The 15,786-nt window shown below is 42.9% G+C and overlaps 1 protein-coding gene across 4 annotated transcripts in view; it reads right to left on the bottom strand.

Annotated features, from left to right (window-relative positions):
* ASTN2 (astrotactin 2) overlaps window positions 1-15,786 on the bottom strand; it is an 873,140-nt gene that overhangs the window by 583,830 nt on the left and 273,524 nt on the right. The gene's annotated exons all lie outside the window — the stretch shown is intronic.

Below are 15,786 nucleotides of genomic sequence, written 5' to 3'. Positions count from 1 at the left end.
AAACAGAATAATATTGGAGGGCTTACACTACTTGTTTTCAAGACTTGCAATAAAACTATAGTAACCAAGGGGCACCTGGGTGGCTCAGTCGGTTCAGTGTCCGACTTCAGCTCAAGGTCATGATCTCTCACGGTTGCTGAGTTCGAGCCCCACGTCAGGCTCTGTGCTAACAGCTCAGAGCCTGAAGCCTGCTTTGGATTCTATGTCTCCCTCTCTCTGCCCCTCCCCTGCTCATACTCTGTCTCTCTCTGTCTCAAAAATAAACATTAAAAAAAAAACTATAGTAACCAAGACAAGCAGAGGCATATAGATGAATGACACAGAGTTCAGAATTATACACAACAGAGTTTTGATAAAGTTGTCAAAGGAAAGCCTTTTCCACAAATGTTGCTGGAACAGACAGACAGCCAGATGCTAAGAGATAAACATAGGCCCTAGAGCATGCCATACACACATACTAACTCAAACAGATCACAGAACTAAGGGTACATCCTAGAACTATAAACCATCCAGCAGAAAACAGGAGAAAAATCTCTGTGACTTTGGGATAGACAAAGATCTTGGGTAAAGAACCAAGTGCATGAATCATAAAAGAAAAAAAATATATACCTAAAAATATATCAAAATATATATATATACACACAATATATATATACACACACAATATATACACAAATATATACATACACAAATCATATAAAGGTGAAAAAATTTTGCTCTTTTAAATTTTTTTAACATTTATTTATTTTTGAGAGAGAGAGACAAAGCATGAGCAGGGGAGGGGCGGAGAGAGGGAAAAATAATCCAAAGTGGGCTCCAGGCTCTGAGCTGTCAGCACAGAGCCCCATACGGAGCTCGAACTCATGAACCATGAGATCATGACCTGAGCTGAAGCCGAGCGCTTAACCAACTGAGCCACCCAGACACCCCTTGCTCTTCTGAAGACACAACCCTAAAAAGTAAAGGCAAACTGTAGAAGAGAAGAATGTGTCTATAGCACAGTAGTCCCCCCTTATCCACAGGGAATATGTTCCAAGACCACTGATGGATGCCTGAAACCACGGATATACCAAATCCTATAGGTAGATAGATAGACAGATACATAGATAGATAGATAGATAGATAGATAGATAGATGACATGTTTTCCCCCACACACACGCTAGATAGATGACATGTTTTCCCACACATACACATGATAGATAGATGACATGTTTTCCTACACACACACATATGTACGATAAAGTTTAATTTTTAAATTTGGCACATGATAACAATAATAACTAATAATAATAAAATAGAACAGTCATAACAGTTATGTGAATGTGGTCTCTCTCCTAAAATCTTACTGTGCTATACCCACCCTTCTTTTTGGGAGACATGAGATGACAAAATGCCTACATGATGAGATGAAACGAGGCTGGTGAATGACACAGGCGTGATGAACTGTGAGGCTAACTGTGACCTTCTGATGCTGTCAGGAGCATCAGAAGTTAATTAGAACTGAAGTTAATCAGAAGTAATAGAAACCACAGAAAGCAAAACCGAGGATAAGGGGGCGGATACGGTACATATATTTGACAAAGGACTTGGGTTGAGAATATATGGAGACTCCTTATAATTTTATAAGAAGAAGACAAAAACTTGGTTAAAAATTTACAAGTTATTTGAAGAAATACTTTTACAAACAAAGAATGGCAATAAACACGTAAATAGACATTCAACCTCTTTAGTCATCAGGGAAATGAAAATTAAACCACAGTGAGACACCACTACATAATCATTAGAATGGTTTGTTTTTGTTGTTGTTGTTGTTGTTGTTGTTGTTGTTTAGCATGGGTAAATTTAAAAGAAAAAAAGATCAGCCTTACCAATTCCAGCAACGTTTGGGAACAGGTGAAACTCATACACTGCTAATGAGAATATGTATCATGCACCTACTCAGAAAAATGACAACAACCACCATTTCTCAAAAACTTAAACCTACAACAACCATAGGACCCACATATTCCATTCCTAGTTATTTACTAAAGAGAAATAAAAATATATGTCTACACAAAGACTTATGCATGAATATTCACAGAAGCTTAACTCACATAGCAAAAAAACTGAAATCAGCCCCAATGTCCACCAACGGGTGAAGAAATAAAGCATATCCATATAATGGAATACTATTCAGCATTAAGAAGTACTCCCAACCTATGCAACAATACAGATGAATCTCAAAGTCACTGAGTAAAAGCTACCAGAACAAAGAACACATGATTATCTGTATGTTCATATATATGTTTACCGTATGATTCAATTCATATGGAATTCTAGAAAGACAAATCCAATCTAGAGTGAGAAAAAAGCAGACCTGTGGTTGCCTGATGTTTGTGAGTGGAAAGAAGAGTATACTACAAAAAGGTCACAAGGGATCTTTTGAGAGTGATGGAAATGTTCACTGGTATATACATCTTCCAAAACTCACTGAATTGTATACTCTAAATGGATGCAGTTTATTGTACACAAAGTATACTTCAACAAAGTTGACCTCTGAACTGCATATAGAAAAATATGATTCAAGCTTGGAAAGAAATTACAGCCAAATTAAAATGTCGGTAGTATTTGGATGATGAGGTTACAGGAAATTTTTGTTTTTATGATTTCACTTTCAGTAATGTTACAAACTTTCTTTAAGGAACAGAAATCATTTTAAATTAAAAAAAAATAAACCGGCTTATGTCAGGTTAGATTAGGCAAGCATCCTTTTTCTGGTTAAATGTATAAATAAGATATGAATTTCTAAAACGAATTGTTTCTGAAGACTACTATTCTTGTTGATCAGACCTAAGGGCAGAGAGGTAATCCCAGAGGGATAAGTGTTCTCCCTCCTCCTCTACATTTCATGCACAAAACTGGAACAGAGACAATTCACCAATTTACCATCAATTGTGTTTTTAGTGAAATAATTCTTGTGTAGCTATCTGGGGAACTGAGGTCCTTGCTGATTGATACACTGCATTAGCTCTGTGTTGTTTTGTGTATGCAAAATTCAGTGTGTGCGTGTATCCCTTTGGATCTGAGTGAGCTTGTTACTGTTTTGACTGAAAGAGAATGGTAGAGGTAAGTCTAAATATCTTCCAGGGCTCAGTCAAAAAAGGCCATGCTCTTTGACCTGGTTATCTCTGGAGGGTTATACTGAGAGAAGCCAGTCGCTCTCCCAAAAGTCTGACTACCTAGAGACTACCATGTTGGAGAGGCTATTTGTAGAAGCACTGATTCAGCCCCAGCTGGATCCCTTAGCCAACAACCAGCATCAGCTGTCGGCCATGCCAGTGGGCCATTGTGTATGTCCTGCCCAGCTGAGTTGTCAGAAGACTGCAGCGCCCACCCTTCCCACCCACCCCCCGATTTTTTACCGTAACCACATGAGAGACTCCATGCTGGAATTGCTCAGCCAAGCCCTTCCCAAATTCCAGACCCATAAAACTGTGGGTAAAATAAAATAATTGTTGTTTTTAGCCACCAACATGTTGAAAGTAATTTATTACGCAGCAATGATCATTTGTAACAGTGACCTTGGGTGAGTCACTTGACCTCTTTCAACTCTTTAGTCTTACATCTCTAATAGGAATATCATCAACTCTTAGTACTGTTGCAAGGTTTACAAGAATTTTCAAACCTTTGAATACTGAGCAAATACTTGTGGTTTCATTTTATTTGCTTATTTACACAACACACTTATTGCATATCTACTATACGTCAGGCCTGTGCAGTAGGCTATGGGTCTATTATTAATAAGAGATAGTCCTTCCAGCCAAGGAACTCATATTCAGATGAAGAAAAGTGGTCAAGAAGCCAGGTGATGGTGCACACTTGGGTGGCTCAGTTGGTTAAGAGTCCAACTTTGGCTCAGGTCATGATCTCACGGCTTGTGGGTTGGAGCCCTGAGTCGGGATCTGTGCTGACAGTTCAGAGCCTGGAGCCTGCTTCGGATTCTGTATCTCCCTCTTGCTCTCTGCCCCTCCCCCACTCGTGCTCTGTCTCTCTCTCCCTCAAAAATAAATAAACATTAAAAAAAATTAAAGAAACCAGGGGATAGAATCAAGTGTGACAAGGTCATCACATAAGTCAGTGCAGGAACATGCTGGGGATACATGGTAGGGGCTTGCTCCCATCATCCTGGGGGTGGTGCTGAGAATGGTCAGGATTCCAGATCAGGTGTGTGGAGCTGGAGGGAGGCAGGAGAGTGGAGAGAGATCATTGTATAACAGTAAGAGCATCTGGCTTGGCTGGTGTGAGTGTAAACTAAACAAGGCATGTGGACTGATGCACACAAGAAAGGCGTTCTGAGTGGCCTACGTAAATCTTGGTGAAAACAGATCCTTTTGAGGCATGGTGGAGGCACCATAGTGCCTGTGTTTCATGTATCTCTCTGGGCACAGAAAAATTAAAAAAAAATTAGTAGGCAAGCAAATAATCTAGAACATCAGATTCAAGTACCTGCTACCTTAAATAATCTTTGTCACTGTGGATGAGCAAAGCAGGAGACAAGGTTAATGGACAAGAGTTCACCAGAAACATCTTATTCTGCTCAATGCAAGTCTAGAGGATTGGGATACTGGGAGGCAGCTGTGGAAGCCTGACCCCAACATCTTGGCAAAGCCCCTCTTTCCAAGTCAGGTTTACACAGGGATCCGCCCACCTCCTGTGGCCCAATAGGTGCCCTGTGGCCAGTACAGTTATTTCTTGATTGCCAGATGACCACGATCATTCTCACACAGTGCATGTGTTCGTGGTGTGTGTGTGCGTGCGCGTGTGTGTCTGGGAGGCAGACATCAACAAAAACAAAACAAACAAAAAAACAGTTTTCCATTCATCATTTAAGTCCATTTAACAACTCCATGCCATAAGTAGGATGAGCAGAGGATCACAGAAGTAACGTGCAAGGTCCTGTGTCCAGGTGACAACAGTAAAAGAGCCAATTCACAGTCACCTCTGGTTCCCTACATCCAGCGCTCTTCCCGGACACCTCTTGTGGACATGTAAGAATGGTGACTGGTGGAGACTAACAGTGAAGCTTTCTTTTAGATCAATCAAGGCCTCAGACAGGTGAAGGAGAGAGAGAAGGGAACCCTATTTGGGACAAGGAAACAGTGTCTCCTTTTCTGTGAAAAGCCCACTACTTTTACGTGCTGGACACATGAAGGGCTCTACGCAAATGCCATATTTAATTAGCTCTGGTCCAAGTGAAAAGAAACTAAATTCAATTTGCTATTTGCACTCCTTCTTTTCTCCCTTGGAGAAGTTTAGGGTTTTAAACAGCTCAGGGAGCAGGGAAAAGAAGTAAAGTTAGGAAGGAAGGAAGGAAGGAAAGAAGGAAGGAAGGAAGGGAGGGAGGGAGGGAGGGAGGGAGGGAGGGAGGGAGAGAGGGAGGAAGGAAAAGAAAAACAAAGCTGTCTAATACCCAGAGTTGTGCCAATCAAGTTGTCTTAGGTAAGAGTGGGAGACTTTGTCAGGAGGTGGTTAAAACTTTCCCCAAACCATCTCAAAATGTTGACGGATGTTTGCCTGCCTTAGTGGTACCTGGCACCCAGTAGGTGCTACCTCTCAGTGCGGTACCTGGCACCCAGTAGGTGCTACCTCTCAGTGAGGTACCTGGCACGCAGTAGGTGTTACCTCTCAGTGAAGTACCTGGCACCCAGTAGGTGCTACCTCTCAGTGCGGTACCTGGAACGCAGTAGGTGCTACCTCTCAGTGAGGTACCTGGCACGCAGTAGGTGCTACCTCTCAGTGCGGTACCTGGAACGCAGTAGGTGCTACCTCTCAGTGAGGTACCTGGCACGCAGTAGGTGCTACCTCTCAGTGAGGTACCTGGCACCCAGTAGGTGCTACCTCTCAGTGCGGTACCTGGAACGCAGTAGGTGCTACCTCTCAGTGAGGTACCTGGCACACAGTAGGTGTTACCTCTCAGTGAAGTACCTGGCACCCAGTAGGCTCTAACAAGTGTTGGCCAGAAGGAATGAAGTAGGAGGGGTTGTTCTCACCAGCATCCCCCATGGTGTCATGCTACAGATGCTCTGAAGAGATGTTTTCCAATTTAATCCTGTTTGCTGAGTTACTGGCCTGTTAATCTCAAACAGAAATACCCTACCATGCGCTGCAGGTCTGCTTTTTCCTTCCTCCTCACTACAACTCCCCACTCAGCCCTCCCACATTTCCATCCCAGTAGAAAACAGCATCTTTTCAAAGCTGAAACCAGCACACTGCATCTCGTTTCAGACACAACGATCCCAGGGTGAACTGCATCCCTCTGGTGCTAGATCCCACCCAAGGGTTCCCACATCTTATGACAGCAGGGCAGAAGGCTGGTGAACCCCCTTTTAAAAAACACTGTGAGGCCAAAAAAAAAAAGAGTCATTTCCAACCTCTCCCTGCCTCCTATAAGAGCAAAAGTGCTAAGTGATTTCACTGTCATTCAGAAACGGATTCCCTGACAAGTTTTATAAACTCATTAACTAAAACTTAGGAGTCCTGGGTCCTCATTCTATCAAAGCTGCCATGTGGCTTTAAGTCAGTCATTTACCTTCTCTGCTTTCTCGTAAGAGAAAAATAATTATATCCTCCCCCATATATTTTGTAAACCCATTATTCAGTTGAGAAATTCTCACATGGCCAAGTCAGAATTCTTGCTGGTTTCTCCCAAACCCGCTACCCTGCCAGCCATCCCCATCTGGGAAAAAACAATCCCCAGCCATGCACTTAATCAGGCCAAAACATGGCAGCCGTACTGGTCCCCTTTATTCTCTTCCAGAGAACAACCAATCCATCCTTATTTCTTTCTGTCCTTTTCACTCACAATGCATCGTTCACCCTGTCCTTTTTGCTGGTCATCAAACACATTAACCTTGTTCTTGTCTCAAGGTCATGACATTGCTCCTTCCATGCCTGGAATGTTCTTTCTCCACTTCGTATAGGCCTCTACTCACATGTCACCTTAGAGAAGCCTTCCCTGACTACCCTACCTGAAATACCCTCTTAGTCCATTCCCACACACTCTATACTCTGCTTTATTTTCTTCATAACATTTATTACTATCTGAGATGAGGCCGTATCTTTGTTGCTTCTCTCTTCCATCACTATAGAACCGTCAGGAGATTAGGATCTCAGTCTTTCCATCATGGTACTCTGTACTTAGTCGAGTGTCTGGCATACAGTAGGCACTCCATAAATATCCATAGAATGAATGAACAGATAATGCATGTGAAAACATGTAGAAAAGCTCAAAGCTCCAGAGCCAAAGGGGAAATTACACATTATCAGCCTTCTTGCCCACTCCAAAGACAGGATTTACAGGTAGGTCTGCGAATCTCTTACAAATACATATACGTTTCAGGGACTCACCTATTTGGTTATATGAGGAGCTCACTGGGGAAGCAAAGGAAATGAAAAAAGGATAGATTTCATTTTGCTGGGCACAGTGTGTTATTTCCCAAATTGCTCTGAATTTCCCAGGACATGGCTTCAGGCTTACAGAGTGAGGGTGCCAAGGCCTGGTGTAGCCAGGGCAGGAAGGCCCCCATGGAGGAGCATATGGGCTTGTGTTATGGGGTAGGCAGTCCAGGAGTGGTCTCCAGGGCCCCGGCCCTCCAATGCCTCCTTCACCAGAGCCCCTCGTCCACTGGTTCCAGAATTTTCCACTCCACAGTTAATAACAAAGTTTACCCTTACCAGTTCTAGGAAGCGCACATGACTGGGGATGAGATCCACCTCAGATTCTTCCTTGCTGTGCAATTTTGACAAAATTACTTAACCTCTTTGACTCTTTCTAAATTATTTTCTTTTATTGTTTGTAACGTGAAAAACACGGACCCTGATTCCTGCCTCACCAGCTCTTCTCTAAGCATTTGTGAGTAATAAAAATTAAGGGATCCCAGGATGACACGTCCGTTACCCTCAATTTCCCAGGAAGGTGATGAAGCCTGACTTTCGAATCTTTTCTACAGGTAGATTTTTACCAGGTGGAGGTGAACAGATGAACAGCACTGGAATGTGAAAAGATAATTCATAGCACTGCGCAGCTATTACTTCACATTAAAGGAAATGATTTGTATTCAGAGATTATGTAATTGTGAAGTGCTGAACAATTACAAAATATTTTGGCTCCTTTTGGGTATGAGGGAGGGATACAAAACCCTGAAATAGAAGAAAGTGGTGGCTCATAGGAAAATTTTGTCCTATCTGTTTGTGAATGACTGAAAACTCCACCTTCCTACACACATTCTGAACACTTCCGGCCAAATGAGTCATCCTGTTATGATGGCAAGTGTTTGCTAAGCCTCTACTACATGCCCGGTTTCTAGACCTGAACCAGTTCTCAGACAAAACCCACTGGCTAAAGGAGAGGCTGGGTACCCATAAGGAAGACTGCAAAACTACACCAAGTGTGCACAGCAATGGCTTCTCCAGGTCTTCCTCAGAGAGACTTATGGTCTGTTATTTGGGTAGTCATATCGCCAAGAATATCCAGATTTTTTAAAAGATAAGATAGTTGGATAGAAGTTGACACTGATACCCAGGAACCCAAGGCTTATTTAGAATGGGGAATGTATGGACTGCCAGGTAACCGACTGGAGTCCTCCCCTATGAGGACTCCCGCATGAGATGACCATTTCCCAGTCCCCAAGTGCATAATATACACAGACAGATGTAAGGAGTGGCAGAACCCGCTTTCTACTGTTCTCTTGTCTTTTCCCATTGTTCCTCTATTATAATAAACTATCCTAATGGGGCATTTCCATATCCTTTTCCAAGCAGAGGCATTCCCATCCCCAGCCAAGAGAGGAAATCACAACCAGTATCTCATCCTGAAGGTAATGGATGTGGCAAGTGACTCTTAACGACCCTAAAGATGCAGGAATGGTGGTATCTATCTTATCTCCATTTAATTCACCAACCTGGTCCTTTAACAACGCAGAAGGATCCAGGAGGATGGCAGTGAGCTACCACAAACTCAAGCAAATTGTTGGCTCAACTGTAGCTGCCAGATGTGGTGTCTATGCTACAGCCAATTAACACAGCCTTGGGCATAGAGTCTATGGCTGTTGATCTAGAAAATAAGTTTTATCCCATCCCTATCTGGAAGGAGGATCAGAAGCAGTTTCCATTCCCATGGGGTAGGCACCACTACACATTTACAGTCTTGCCCCAGGGCTATATCACCCTCCATCAGCCCAGTCTGAAGGGAAATGGATCATGAGGCCAGTCTGCAGAATATCACATCGGTCTGCTCTGTTGATGAATCATGCTGATTGGACAAGATGAACAAGAAAGGGAAAGTGCATTCAAGAGGTGGTAAGATAGACATGATCCAAAAGGTGGGATATAAATCCTATGAAGAACTGGGGGTTTGCCACATCAGTGAAGTTTCTATGGCCTGTGGTATGTCATATATCTGTTACAAAATAAATGAGAAATTCCTGCATCTTATAGTTCACACCTCTAGGAAAGAAGCAAAATGCGTGGTAGTCTTCTTAGGGTTCTAAAGGCACCATGTTAAACATGTAGGGATATTGCCCTGACCTATTTTCCCAGTAGCATGGAAGGCCCCCAGCTCCAAGTGGGTCACAGATTGGGAAAAGGTTCTGCAGAACAGGCTGTGGAGGAAACAACCTGCCATGTGTACCATTTGATCCACTGGACCCTGTAGTGTAAGTGTCAATGGTCACAATAAATACCGTGTGGAGGTCATGGCAAGTGCCAACTAGGAGACTCATAAAGTAGACCCCCAAGCTTCTGGATTAAGGCCATGCCACCTGCAGTAGAGAGGTGCATTTGCAGGGGTGAGGGGAGTTTCTGGTAATGCTAATGGGTCCTATCAAGACAGCAGGCAGCCAGATGTGCCTATCATGAGCTAGATTCTGTCCGATTCAGCACATCATGGAGGAGAGATGACACACAGAAATGGCACATCCAGGATCAGGTCCAAGCAAGGTCAGCATAAGTAAATGGCCCAGACCCCATGCCATCCACCAGTGGCACATATCACTCACGTTACAGTTATGGCCACCTGTGGGTGGGATGGAAGGGTGGAAGGCCAAGCTAATTTCACAAAGAGATATGCATATAAGCCAAGGTCCTTCTGCACAATGTGCAGGACTTCAAAGGGTGCACTCGGCCATCTACATTGTGAAAAAAGAGGAGAGGTCCAAGGTAAGATATAAGTGGATACATGATTTAATTGGCTTGTCAGGGCCCCGGCAGAGAAAGACACCTTGCCTGTTGAACACCAACTTAAGCAAATGCCTTTGAGAAGTCAACAAGGCATCCCAGGCAGTGGCTATCTATCAGTGGTGGGCTTATTGAGGAGAGGGCCAAGACAGAAGGCCATGGAACTTGTCTTTTCACTTTCAGTGGTTCAGACATATGCCATAGCTCAATGCTCCACACAAAAATGTCCCAGCTCCCTAGAGCCTGCTTACAAAGCTTTCAGCCCTCCACCTCTTCTAAGCTGACTCTGACTACCCATGTGAAATAGAATAGTATCAAAGACAAGAGAGACCAGACAGGCAGTAAAAAGCTCCAAAAGGGGCCGGAGTCAGTGACCGGCAGGTGTCTCTGGCTCTGAGATTCCACGACAAAGGAGCCAAGGGAATATTTTCCTAGTACCCTAGCTCTCTCACTCAATCATGCCATCAGAATCACCAGGAAGCTGTTAAAATGCAGATTGCTGGGCTCCCTCACAGAGTGGCAAGGTCTAAGACTCTACGTCTCTAGCCAGTTCTCCAAGGATGCAATGCTGGCTGTTCAGACACCACCCTTTGCCTGTCCCTGTCCCAGAGCAACAGGAACTCAGAGGCTGACCTTACAGGCACCACTCCAAACTCCAACATGCTGTGTTCTCACAGCCAGCTTCAGTGATGGAGGCCGTATGTGTTGTACTTCAGAGCCTGGCTTTGGGGTTCTATGGATCTGCGTTCAAATCCAGACTCTGCCACTGACCAGCTATGTGACCTGTGGCAAATGGACTTCACCTTGTGGGCCTCAATTTTCTCATAGAAAATGAGTCATAATAATAAAAACTTTTGGGGGGCATTGTGAAGATGTAATTAGAAATACCAAAGGGGAAAAAAAACAGGCATGGTGCTTGGCACTAAGTAAGCCCTTGGTAAATACGGGTAGTGCTCTGTAAACTGCAAAGTGCAAATATAAGAGACTGCTTTCTACCGGCATGTGGCTTTAATTTTCCAATTCAAACTTTCATCTTTCAGGACACAGAGGGGTAACAACATTAGGAGGGAAGGAAAGGAAAGAGACTGTGGTGGGGGGTTATGATTCCTCCCTCCCCACCCCTCCCCACTCTTCCTTCACCCCTCCACCTCTCCTCAGCCCTCTTCTCCCAGGTCACCCTGTTTACATCTGGACTTGGGACTTCGGTGAGAAACAGCTTCCCATTTTCCTTACCCATGGTGCCAAGAGAGGATGAGTAGGCCAATGTTCTCCCATCTCTATTAGCAAACCTGTCTATGTTTGTGTGGCCATCTATGATGCAATCACCTCGGTTAGCACAATACCTGGCCCATAACACTTGCACAGATATTACTTGTTGAACTCAACTGAATTTACAGCAGTTAAGGGTCCAAGATCTGGGTGGGCCCTCGTATTGTGTCTGGGCCAGTGTATGACCTTGGGTAACCCTCACCCCTCATACAGGCCTCAGTTTCTCATTTGTCAAAAACAGAGATTTCCCTGGCCTCTTTCCGCTCCAGGTGGGAGCATCCTGGACAGACATCTGAATGGGGAATTGATAAGCCAGGGTCCTGGACCCAGATCTGCCACTAACTCATGGTGAAGTCACTTCCTCTCTCTGGGCCTCAGCTTTCCCATCTGCATGATGGAATGATTTCCAAGAACTCATTTCCCATTCCAAAGTCCTAAATTTCTAGAATATTTTGTTTTAGGCCTCTTTGGGGCTCAAGGTCAAGGCATTTAAGCAGTGTTTGACATGATGGGAAAGGAGTGTGTTTCCTTTTATCTTGTAATGGCCACATTTACCACATCTCAGATCTTACTGGATGAAATCTCCCCTAATAACACACAGTAATAATGATCATTAATATTGCATGTAATCATTAAAGCACAATCATATTATTCTCACCTCAGATGGTAACTTTTAAATGAGAGTGCACCAATACTTTAGAGCAAGACAAAGGAAGGCAAAGATGGACTGTTCTTTGAATCACTCACTCGAATCTTCTCTACATGCATTTTAACCTTACAGGGAAGTGGCCTAAGATAGTGAAGGCACCACTGGCTTTGGCTTTAAAAGCTACGGCTTCCATGCCAGCTTCTTTTACTTACTAGCTGTGTTACTGCGGGCAAGTGACTCAACCACTCTGGGCCTCAGTCTTCTCATCCGGGAATGCTTCCCTGCCCTCACAGGGCTGTTGCAAAGATCACCTAAGATAATGGATGTGAAAGTCTGTTGTAAACTGTAAAGCTCTCTGCAAACACAAGACAGTGCCATGATGGTAATAAAAAGCAAATGGCACATGAATATTTCACAAGCACAGACTGGGACAGATTATTTGTAAAGTACCCCCATCTAATGGGGTTTTACAAATACACACTCCCTGCCCTTATTATGAACCTCCTAATAATCTCTTTCTAAAGCTCATCTGCAAACTCCTTTTCTCTCCCCTGTCATTTCTTCTTAATATCTCCTCTCTCACACAGCTATTTATTACTGAACGCTGGGTGGCATTTGGGAAGACAGTTGGTCAAAAAATAGACACATTCATATTTTGTGCAGACATAAACAAAATAAAGCAAGGACACCTCGATTCTAAGCTATTAAAAAATATACATCTTCCTTGTGGGTCTGTCTGCAGTCGCTCCTATTAGTAATACTTAAGTATGAAATTAGGTTTAACAACCCCATCCCCATATGTAGCCTCCAATCCATTCACAGGTGGCATTAATACAGAAAGGGAAGAAATAGGCTCAGATGCATTTTTTTTCCTCTGAAAAAAAAAAGTATAAATTTTACAAAGCCTTTTGGAGCCTCTCTTGGCTAAAGGAGAAATCCTTTTGCCATTAACTGCTCCTGCAGAGAGAGATTGCTTGCTGCAAGATCATGATGAGGGTAAGCATTAATTAAATCTAACTGCGAGAGAATAATTATGTACACATATCCGTCAGGGCAAGTTGTCACTATCCAGTAACAAAGTTGGATACAAACTCCATCAGCAGAACTGTCAGGCGGCTGTTAAAAGGATATAAATGTGTCCCAAAAGGATCATTTCATTTAGGGGGGAAAAATTGGATTGCAAAGGATTAATGAGGCGAGGGGTTTGTGTTTTCAATTGAATGTAAAATGCAAACCGAGGAAGTTGTGATATCATCATTTAACCTTAATGTATATCTACATTTGGGTTTCTAACACGTGGTGGGGACAATTAGACCTTGTGCATCAAACCAACATTCCCATCAAGCAATGAGATTAAAGGTTAGATTTCTGTAAGTTAGATTGCACAAAAGTTTGCAAAAATCTAATTTACACAGATGGCATATTCTTAATAATAATTAGGCAAGGAAATGAATGTAAATCCCACCAGGGTAATTTGGGGATTCAGGAAAGGGCCCTTTTTTTTGTGGCTGCCTTCATGTCTGCTGAATTTCAGTCCAACCTCAGTAGCACGCGCACGCATGTGTGTGCGTGCCTGCGTGTGTCCCACACAGAGGCCCCAGGCAGGTGAGGTGAGTACAAGTCTTGGAGACAGGTGCTGCAAACGGGGACAGCTACAATGTAGGAACAGACACAGCGGTGTTGGAAGCAGGTCTAAGGGGACATACAGGCTCCAGCACTGTCTGACCATGTGAGCTTGGGCTACTTCATGTCTCTGAACATCAATTTCCTTTACAAAATAGTGTTATTGAAGGGCAGTCACAACAATATATTTGAAGGCATTTAGAACAGTGACTGGCACAAAACAGGTGGCCAATTATTGCTGCTGTGTCCTAGCAGATCTAGGTCCCAAGGAAGGAAAAAAACCACAACCTCAGGACCTGTTTTTCCTCACTGGCATCCTTGCTGGGGCAGTCATAGGTCGTGATGGTTTCCAGGCAAGGCAAGGAATAGGAAGCCCGTCTGGTTTCACTGCATGCTTCGTGGCCAACAATAGCAGTCAACACCAAGGTCATTTACTCCAATGCACTCATAAAACAATTTGTAGTGGTTGGTTGACTGACTGCCTACCTGTTTCCTGCTCCATAACTTGAGCCCCATAGAGGTGAGGACCTCATGTGTCTGGTTTTCTACTGTCATCCCAGAACCTAGAATGGTGTCTGACCCTCGGTAGGCACTCAGTTGAAAGCAGGAATGAAAGTCAGGTTGGAGGCCCTGGACGGGGATGTAGCAGAAGGAGCTAGAGTTGGAAAATGGGAATCAGGCACAACAGTACTAGAGAACAGCCAGGAAGAGACTCATTCTATGCCAGGAAAGATGCCGGAAGGATGATGATCTGACTCGTCTGGCTGTACTGGGGCCACAGAAGTTGATCCAGTCACAATGAGGCCAGAGTCTATCAGAGATCCTAGCCATTCTGGGATGCTGTAATTATCAGTGTAATAACCTAGTCTTGACTTCTCAAGATCTTGTCAAGTTATTTTTAGGTCCTGCCTGAATGCATGATTTCTGCAAGAACTTTCCCCTTTTTGGAATCTATGTAGGTTGCTACAAATGCAAACATTCTGCTGAAGGGGATCACACCGACCCTTCTCAGCCAACATCTTTCCCAAGGGAACCAGGATGACATAGGCACAGAAGGAGGCCGGCAACATAGCTATTCCCTGGAACCTTATCTTCTCAACTAGACCATACATAGAGCCTTTCTATTTCCAGAAGATATCCTGACACAATGGGCTATTTCTGTGGCCTGAAGAAGACATATGAAGAACATGGATTGAAACAAAATAATTTTTCCTGACAGAAGCCACTTTTCTGGAAATTTTCCATTACAACCTCATCTACACACACTCCCTCCCACTCCCCCACCCCCCAAAAAACAAAATAAAATCAGTGTACAATATACAGATTGCTTCTATTTCCACCTCTGATTGAAAGAAATATCTTTCAGAGGGATAAAAATTAAACCATACAAACTGCCAAGAGTCATCATTGAAAGTAAAATAAAATTTCAGGAAATTGGGCCAAAGCCAGAAAACTGAGGTCATAAAATGTCAAGACCCATAAAGAGAATTTCATACTTCTGTTGAAAAATCTTTAAACTCTAATTCTTGGGGGCAGAATTTTATATATGTTCATTTGATTATATTTTTAATAGTATAGTTTAATTTTTCTGTATTATGGTTTTGCCTACTTGATCTAATAGGAAAATTTCTGTAAAGATATTCCCCTTTGATCATGTGATTAGTCAACCTGTCATTGTACTTCCCTCAATTTTTTTTTTTTTATATATTTTGAAGCCGGGTTATTTCTGTATGTAAGTACAGATTTCATTTGTCTCCTGGTGAACTGTTCCTTTTATGATTAATGACCGTCTTTATTCCTAAGAATATTTTGTTTCTTGTTGTAAAGTTTATTTTGCTGTATATTTCTACTTCTCCCCAAGCTTCCATTTGATTAGTATTTGCCTAGTATATATTTTTCTTTCCCTTCACTGTCAAACTTTCTGTGGCTCTTCGTTTTAGGAAGATCTCCGGTAAATGGCATGCAATTGGATTTTACTTAATATAATCTATTTCTGAATTTTATTTTGCAAATTATATTTATTGTAATTACT

Source organism: Acinonyx jubatus, chromosome D4, assembly GCF_027475565.1.
Source record: "Acinonyx jubatus isolate Ajub_Pintada_27869175 chromosome D4, VMU_Ajub_asm_v1.0, whole genome shotgun sequence".
Classification (NCBI taxonomy): domain Eukaryota; kingdom Metazoa; phylum Chordata; class Mammalia; order Carnivora; family Felidae; genus Acinonyx; species Acinonyx jubatus.
This window is presented reverse-complemented; position numbering and strand designations above follow the sequence as displayed.